The sequence below is a fragment of the Nannospalax galili genome, unplaced genomic scaffold (genome assembly GCF_000622305.1).
Source record: "Nannospalax galili isolate Female #2095 unplaced genomic scaffold, S.galili_v1.0 scaffold1359, whole genome shotgun sequence".
NCBI classification, from domain to species: domain Eukaryota; kingdom Metazoa; phylum Chordata; class Mammalia; order Rodentia; family Spalacidae; genus Nannospalax; species Nannospalax galili.
Genome location: NW_008342089.1, coordinates 353,228 through 361,266, shown reverse-complemented (window position 1 = coordinate 361,266; position 8,039 = coordinate 353,228). Strand labels below are relative to the sequence as shown.

General features: G+C 40.2%; 1 pseudogene; it reads left to right on the top strand.

The window, feature by feature from the left end:
- Window positions 1–3,135: 3,135 nt before the first annotated feature.
- Window positions 3,136–3,766, top strand: LOC103738075 (annotated as a pseudogene).
- Window positions 3,767–8,039: the final 4,273 nt, after the last annotated feature.

Here is an 8,039-nt window from a genome sequence, read left to right as displayed (position 1 = left end):
GGAAAGAGGAATTTATTGCTTGTCTGAATTTACTGCTTGAATTTACTTTTTTGAATTTACTGCTTGTAACTGATTAACCCAAGTGGAGACACAGGCATCCCCAGATAGGGGCAAGTGCTGCACCCCCCAGAGCCTAGCCTGTTTGATCTGTGTTGTGTCATGTAGGCATGTCCACTTACCCAAGATAACAGGAAAGGGTTGCGCCAGGTACATACCACTCACCCTTCCCTGATTGAGACACCTGAAGGAAGTTGTGACATTTTTCTTGTTTTAAAGTTATTGGTTTGTGAAATGCTTGCTTTGAAACTATTGGCTGTATAAACGTGGGCTTTTGTGTAACGGTTGTGGAAGCCTATATAATCTTTACCTAAAATTGTCTCAGGGTCGATCACTCTAACCAGACCTGCGTGTCCTGAAAGGACGATCGGCCCCAGCTAGCTGGTTTAGTAAAACTCTGCTTGATTTTTGCATCTCCATACTCGTGCATTTGTTCTCCAGAAGAGACTCACTGAGTCACGGACCCTAACAGTGGTGACTGAGATACTTGTCTATAAATTCAAGGATCCATATTTTGCACATAGTATGAAATTACATTTGTCTAGGGATGTTACAGCCTTGGAGCTTTCTCTAAGATCTATGACCTCTCTAGCTATGTGTATTTGGCTAGGTTTACAGTACCACACGAGTTTCCTCACATTGAATAGGCTGAGTCCAATTAGGTAGCTGTTGATTACCCCAAGATAAAAGTGCCACTACTTACATCAATGTCATTTGCTGTGCTGGTCATTGATGTGGTTTTTAGGCCATGAATCCGGGGTTGGACCATCAATCGATGTTCTCCCTTACCAGCTTGTGTAGTGCTCTCCAAAGATATGAAAGCTAGCCTTCAGGGGAGGTGGCTTCCAGGTCAGTTCCAGCTCCATTGCTCCAAATCCTGTGTCCAAAGTATGTCCTATCCTCAGCAATAGAATCTTACCTTCAAGTTTTAGGAGGCAATTAAGGACTGTGGCAATGGCCTGTGTAATTTTGGGAGTCTCTTGGACTACTCTGGCCAACAACTCAAAGGAAGGTTTCTCCTGTCTGGTACTGTTTCCTGTTATGTGGCCTTCAGGTATACTCACGGACTCATGTAGAGATATTGTACATGTAATTTTTCAATAGGTTTTTGGATTAATATAATTCCCTCTGGTTTTTTATACGAGCTGGGAATTATTTATCGTTCCTTTTTCTCTCTCTGTTTTATCCTCCCCTCTCCCCATTTAAAGTGTCCCCATTTCCCAGTTTCTCCCTTGATAATTTGTCTGCTGTGGTCCCACCTCTCTTGAGCTCCTTCTTCCCCTTTATTCCCATAGTTCCTTGTACAGCCCTCCTTCTCCCCCTCCCACTTAACTACCCCCCTTTACACATTTCTTCCTTAGTAACACCCGTTTCCTACTATTATTCTCTATCAAGTTCCTTCTTTCCTCCCTGATTCCCTGCCATTTTCCTGGTTCCTGCAGTTATGTCAGGATACATACTCACTTATAATGATTTGGTGCTAGGATCCACAAATGAGGGAGAACGTCTTTTGTTTTTCTGAGTCTGTGTTACTTCACTGATGTTGAACACATTTTAAGATGTTTCTTAATCATTTTTATTTCTTCTTTTGAGAACTTTCTGTTCAGATCTTTAGCTCATCTTTTAATTGTGTCATTTGTTTTCTTCATTCTTTGTTTTTTGAGTTCTTTATATATTCTGATGTTAAGCCTTTTTCAGATATGTCACTGGTGAATATTTTCTCTCACTCCATGGGTTTTCTCTTGACTTCCTTGATTGTTTCTTTTGCTGTACAGAAGCTTTTTAGTTTAATGATTTCCCACTTGTTAATTCTTGACCTTGTTTCCTGAGAAATTGATGTCTGGTTTAGAAAATACTTTCCTACACCTATATCTTGTACCTTAATGCCAATATTTTCTTCTAATAGTTTCAGGGTTTCCAGGTTCACATTGAGGTCTTTGATCCATTTGAAGTTAACTTTTGTGTAAGGTGAAAGATAAGGTTCTAGTTTTATTCTTCTACCAGTGGAGATCCAGTTTTGCCAGTACCATTTGTTGAAGATGCTGTCTTTCTCCAGGAAGTGTTCTTGGCCCCTTTGTCAAATATCAGGTGTCTGAAATTGCATATACTCATTCTTGGGTCTTCAATTATGTTCCATTGATCTATATGTCTATTTTTGTGCCAGTGCCATGCTGTTTTTATGACTATAGCTCTATAATATAGTTTGAGATCTGATATGGTAATCCTCCCAGCATTGCTCTTTGTGCTCAGGATTGCATTGACTATCTGGGGTCTTTTGTGCTCCCATATGAATTTTAGGGTTTTTTTTTTTTTCTAATTCTGTGAAGAATGTCATGGGATTTTGATTTGGATTGCACTGTATATATATTGCTTTTGGTAGGATGGTCATTTTCACAATATTAATTCTTCCAATCTATGAGCATGGGAGGTCCTTCCAGCTTCTGGTGTCTTCCTCAATCTTTTTCTTTAAAGATTTATTTATTTATTTATTTTTGGTCTTTTTGAGACAGGGTCTCCCTGTAGCCCCAGCTGACCTGGAACTCACTATGTAGACCAGGCTGGCCTTGAGCTCACAAAGATCCGCCTGTCTCTGCCTCCTGAATGCTGAAATTGAAGGCATGCACCATCACACCCAGCTTCAGATTTAAATTTTTCATTGTAGAAATCTTTAATGTCTTTGGTCAGGTTTATTCTGAGATATTTAAAAAAAATTTTGCAACTACTGGGAATGGGAGGGTTTCCCTATACTCTTTTTCCAATTGCTTGTTATTGGTATATAAAAAGGCTACTGATTTTTGTAGGCTAATTTTGTAACCTTCCACTTTACTGAAAGTGTTAATCATTTCTAAGAGATTCCTGTTGGAATTTTGGGGATCTCTTAGGTATAGTATTATATCATCTGCAAAAAGGGATAATTTGATCTCTTATTTTCCAATTAATATTCCTTTAATTTCCTTCTCTTATCCTATTGCTCTAACAAGAGTTTCAAGCACTATATTAGAAAGGAGTGGAGAGGTTGTCTTCCTGCCCTGTTATGTCCTATCAGGAGACCTGTAGATGGGGCCTGCTAAAAGCAAGATGTTTTCAGAAAATGCCAAAATTAGGCATCCTGCCCCCAACTTGAAAGCCATAGCCGTCATATCAGTGTAAGCGAATACAGAGGAAAATAGGTCATGTTCTTCTTTTACCCTCTTGACTTCACTTTTGTGTGCCCCACTGAGATCACTGCTTTCAGTGAAACTCAACTGCCAAGTGATTGGTGCATCTGTGGATTCTCATTTCTGTCATCTGGCATGAATCAACACACCCAAGAAACAAGGAGGGCTGGGACCCATGAACATTCCCTTGGTATCAGATCCCAAGCACACCATTGCTCAGGATTATGGAGTCTGAAAGGCTGATGAAGATATCTCCTTCGGGGCCTCTTTATCATTGACGACAAAGGTATCGGCAGAGCACTATAAATGACCTTGCTGTTGGCTGCTCTGTGGATGAGATTCTGAGACTAGTGCAGGCCTTCCAGTCCACTGACAAACATGGAGAGGTGTGCCCAGCTGGCTGGAAGCCCAGCAGTGATACCATCAAGACTGATGTCCAAAAGAGCAAAAAATATTTCTCCAAGCAATATGATCAGTGGGCCATTTTCATACCAGGCTATATTGGACAGCCAGGAGAAGAAAATCTCTTTTGTACTTATTCATGCTTTTAAACACAAGATGTGTTGTGATTTAAGACATGTCTTTCCTACAGGAGTGGGGGAGGTTAGCCTTTCTTTCACTGGTGGGAATGGCCTGAGCTATGTTGTAGCAGATCATCTAATGTACTGGTAGTGGGACATCAGCCTGTTGTTCTTTTGTAGTATCTATTAAACTTGAACTGAGGAGGCTGGAGAGATGGCTCAGTGGTTAAGAGCACTGACTGCTCTTGCAGAGGACCCGGGCTTGATTCCCAGCACCCACATGGCAGCTATGAACCGTCCTTAACTCCAGTTCTAGGGGAATCCAAAGCCCTCTTCTGACTTCTGCAGCATTGCCATGACACGGGTGGACTCACATACATGCAGACAATACACTCGTACATATGGGATAAAAATAATAAATAAAATATTTTTAAAAAACAACTATAAACTTAAACTGAGAAAAAAAAGGAGTGGAGATAGTGGACATCCTTGTCTGGTTCCTGATTTTGATGGGAATGCTTTTAGTTTTTTTCCATTTAAAATGAGGATGGCTGTGGTTTGTTGTATATAACTTTAATTATGCTGAAGTATGTTCCCTCCAGTCCAATTCCCCCTAGGACTTTTAACATAAATGTGTGTTGAATTTTGCCAAAGAGCTTCACTGCATCTATTGAGATGACCATGTGATTTTTGTCTTTGAGTCCATTTATGTGATTTATGACATTATGACTTATGCATATCGAACCATCCCTGCACCTCTAATATAAAGCCAACTTGATCATGGTGGATGATTTTTTTTTTGATGTGTGTGGTTTACAAATATTTTGTTGAGAATTTTGGCATCTACATTCATTAAGGATATGGGTCTATAGTTTTCTCTTTTGGTTATGTCTTTACCTGTTTTTTTGGTATTAATGTGATGCTGGATTCATAGAAGGAATTTGGGAATCTATCTTTTTGAATAATTTAAATAGTATTGGTTGGAGATCTTCTTAAAATGTCTGGTAGAATTCTACTATAAATGCATCTAGGCCTGGGCTATTTTCAGTCGGGGGGCTTTGTATTACTGTTTCAGTTTTCTTATATGTTATGAGTCTGTTTAAGCTGTTGATCTCTTCTTCGTTTAGCTTTGATGATTACCATGATTTTAGATATTCATTCATTTCTTTTAGCTTTTCACATTTAATAGAGTTTTTAAAGTATTCCCTTATAATGTTCTGGATCCTTTTGTTGTCCATTGTGATGTTTTCCCTTTCATCTCTGATTTTGTTGATTTGCATTTGCTCTTTCTTTCTTTTGGATAACTGGGCTAAAGATCTATCTTGTTTATCTTTTCAAGAACCAGCTCTTACAGTCTTTGATTCTTTTTATTGTTTTCTTTGTTTCTATTTCATTCATTTCTGCTCTGATTTTTTTATTTCTCTGGTCTGCTGGGTTACATTTCTTTTGCTCTTGCCTCTCCAGAATCTTGAGTTGCAATGTTGTCATTTATTTGTGCTCTTTCTGATTTTTTAATGTAGGCACTTCGAGCTCTAAACTTCCCTCTTAGGACTGTTTTTAAAGTATTCCAGAGGTTTTCTTGTCTTGTATTATCCTTTTCATTTAATTCCAGGAGTGCTTTTCTTTCTTTCTTAATTTCTTTTATGACCCACTCATCATTCAGGAGGATGTTGTTTGAATTCATGTAGTTACTAGGAATTCTTCTGGTGTTGATTTTAAAGCTTTATTGTGATGTGGTCTGATAGAATGCATGTAATTATTTCAATTTTTCATATTCATTGAGGTTTGTTTTGTGCCACAGTATGTGCTCAATTTTAGAGAAAGTTCCATGGGGCACTGAATAGAAAGTGTATTTGATGCTTGGGTGGAATATTTGGTAGATGTCTGTTGGGTCCATTTGATGTATGGTATCATTTGATTCAGATGTTTCTCTCTGTATTCGTTGTCCAGTTGACCTGTCTAATGGAGGCAGTAGGGTATTGAAGTCCCCTGCTATTAGTGATTTGGGATTAATCTGTGTCTTAAAGTTCTATAGTATTGTTTTTATGAAATTGAGTGCACCCGAGTTTGGTGCATATATGTTCAGGACTTTAATGTCTTCTTGGTCAATTGTTCCTTTGTTCAGAATGAAGTGACCCTCTTTATCTCTTCTGACTAATTTTAGTTTGAAGTCAGATATTAGAATTGCAACCCCTGCTTGTTTCTTAGTGCTATTTGTTTGCAATATTTTTTCCCATCCTTTCACCTTAAGGTAGTGCCTGTCCTTGAAGGTGAGATAGGTTTCTTGCAGACAACAAAAAGATGGATTTTGTTTCTTAATCCATTCAACTTAGCCTGAGTCTTTTGACTGGGGAGTTCAGTCCATTGGTATGTAAAGTTATTATTGAAGGATGTGTATTGGTTGCCATCATTTTAATTTCTGTTTGCCTTCTTGATCTAACTTGGTGTTTCCACAATTGTACCTTCATTTAGTTTCTTTCTGTTACCCCTTGGGTATAGTCGTTCTTTTCTTCAGCTCTTTGTATTGCTTCAAGTGTTCTCTGAAGGGCTGGTTGTGTGGACTTGAATTATTTCAGCATATGAATAGGAATTTTTTTTTTTGGTCTTTTTGAGACAGGGTCTCCCTGTAGCCCCAGCTGTCCTGGAACTCACTATGTAGACCAGGCTGGCCTCAACTCACAAAGATCCACCCGCCTCTGCCTCCCAAGTGCTGGGATTAAAGGCGTGCACCACCACGCCCAGCCCTGAAGAGGAATTTTTTAAACAGAACTGTGTGTATGTTTTGCTTTCAGGTGACAGTCAGATATGAAATGTATGCCCGGGAGCTTGCTGAAGATATCAAACCCAATCACAGCCCCTGGAATGGTGCTGCCCTTATTTATAGTGGGTTTTCCCACCTCAATTCACCCATCTAGAAACTCTCTCATGGCTTTTCCCAGAGGTTTATTTCCATGTGATTCTAAATCCCATCAAGTTGGCAATCAAGATTAGGCATCACACCCAGTTTATGGGAAGTTATCTTAGAGACACTATTACAGTCTACACAACCAATTGACTAAGTGAGATCATGCCATAAAACCTGGGTGGGCCTCAGTCTGTGGAAAGTCCTAAAGATCAGCCCTGAGGCTTCCATGAGGAGGAAGGAATTGAATTGTGTACAGACAGCAGTTGCAGCCCTTATGACAGGTTCAGTCCCCTCCCTGACAACCCTGCCTGGAGCTATTAGACTTGCCTAGTCAGCTTCCACCACCACTCACGTCACCTCATAACAAATCTGATGACACATGCTGGTACACATACTAGTTGTGCCTCTGGTTGGCTCTGACAGAGTTTGATGCCAAAAGCAATCCCAGAGGAACAAAACCTTAAGAATGAGTTTTCCTCTTTGGTTCTGGCTTTGTGGAATTATCATTTGATTTGGTTTAAATACATTAATTACTATTTTCTATGCTGAAAACAGAAGTGGTAGTCTATGATGATGAATGCCTCCATGAATATTTATATGTAGGGCAGATCACCAGCTAGTGCCCAATTGTCCCAGCCCGCCCTTCCTGATGGAATGCCCCTCCTGGTAGCCTGCCCTATGGATCTTGGACTTGCCTGAGCAGCCCCCTAATCAGTGAGGAAATTCCTTGTACTAAACCTCTTGCTGTCTCTTATCTCTGTTCATCTGCCTTTGATTCTACTTCTGTGGTTGACCCCTGACTTACACGTCAGTTCACTCAATTCCATACACATATTTTTATAACAGAATCATGTGCCCCATCCTGTTTCATGTCCCAGGATGGTTTTAAGAGGTTCCATGAAGCCCCTTGGCAGTTTTCAGTGCAGTGCCTGTGTGACCTGTGTCCCTTAGACCAACTATATGGCAATGGTGTAGCTCAGTGGGAGAATTGTGAGCCTCAAGCTGCAGTTAAGGAGAGTGTCAGGGGAGGGGTTGGTGCTTTGTAGTTTCACCCATACTGTTCTTCATCAGAGATGGCAGCCTCATGTCTTCCCTGGCCCAGCAGCTGACTTACACCAGCAACTCCATGTAGGGGCTGGGATGGCCCTGGATAGCACCTTGTTTGACAGCGCAGTGGAACTGCCTGACCACAGCTGTGCTATTACCATTAACCTTTCTGTGCAGCAGGTACAGTGGCCCTTGGACTTTAGTGTTGTTAGAGCCATCCCTACAGATACAGTAAGCTTTTTTATATGGCCCTTCCATATCTAAAGCCTTTGTGCCTGTGGTTTCTAGTAGTAGTATATAATTAGCCTAATATAGTGGCTTAGATGATGAGTTGGTGCATTTATGAAATTG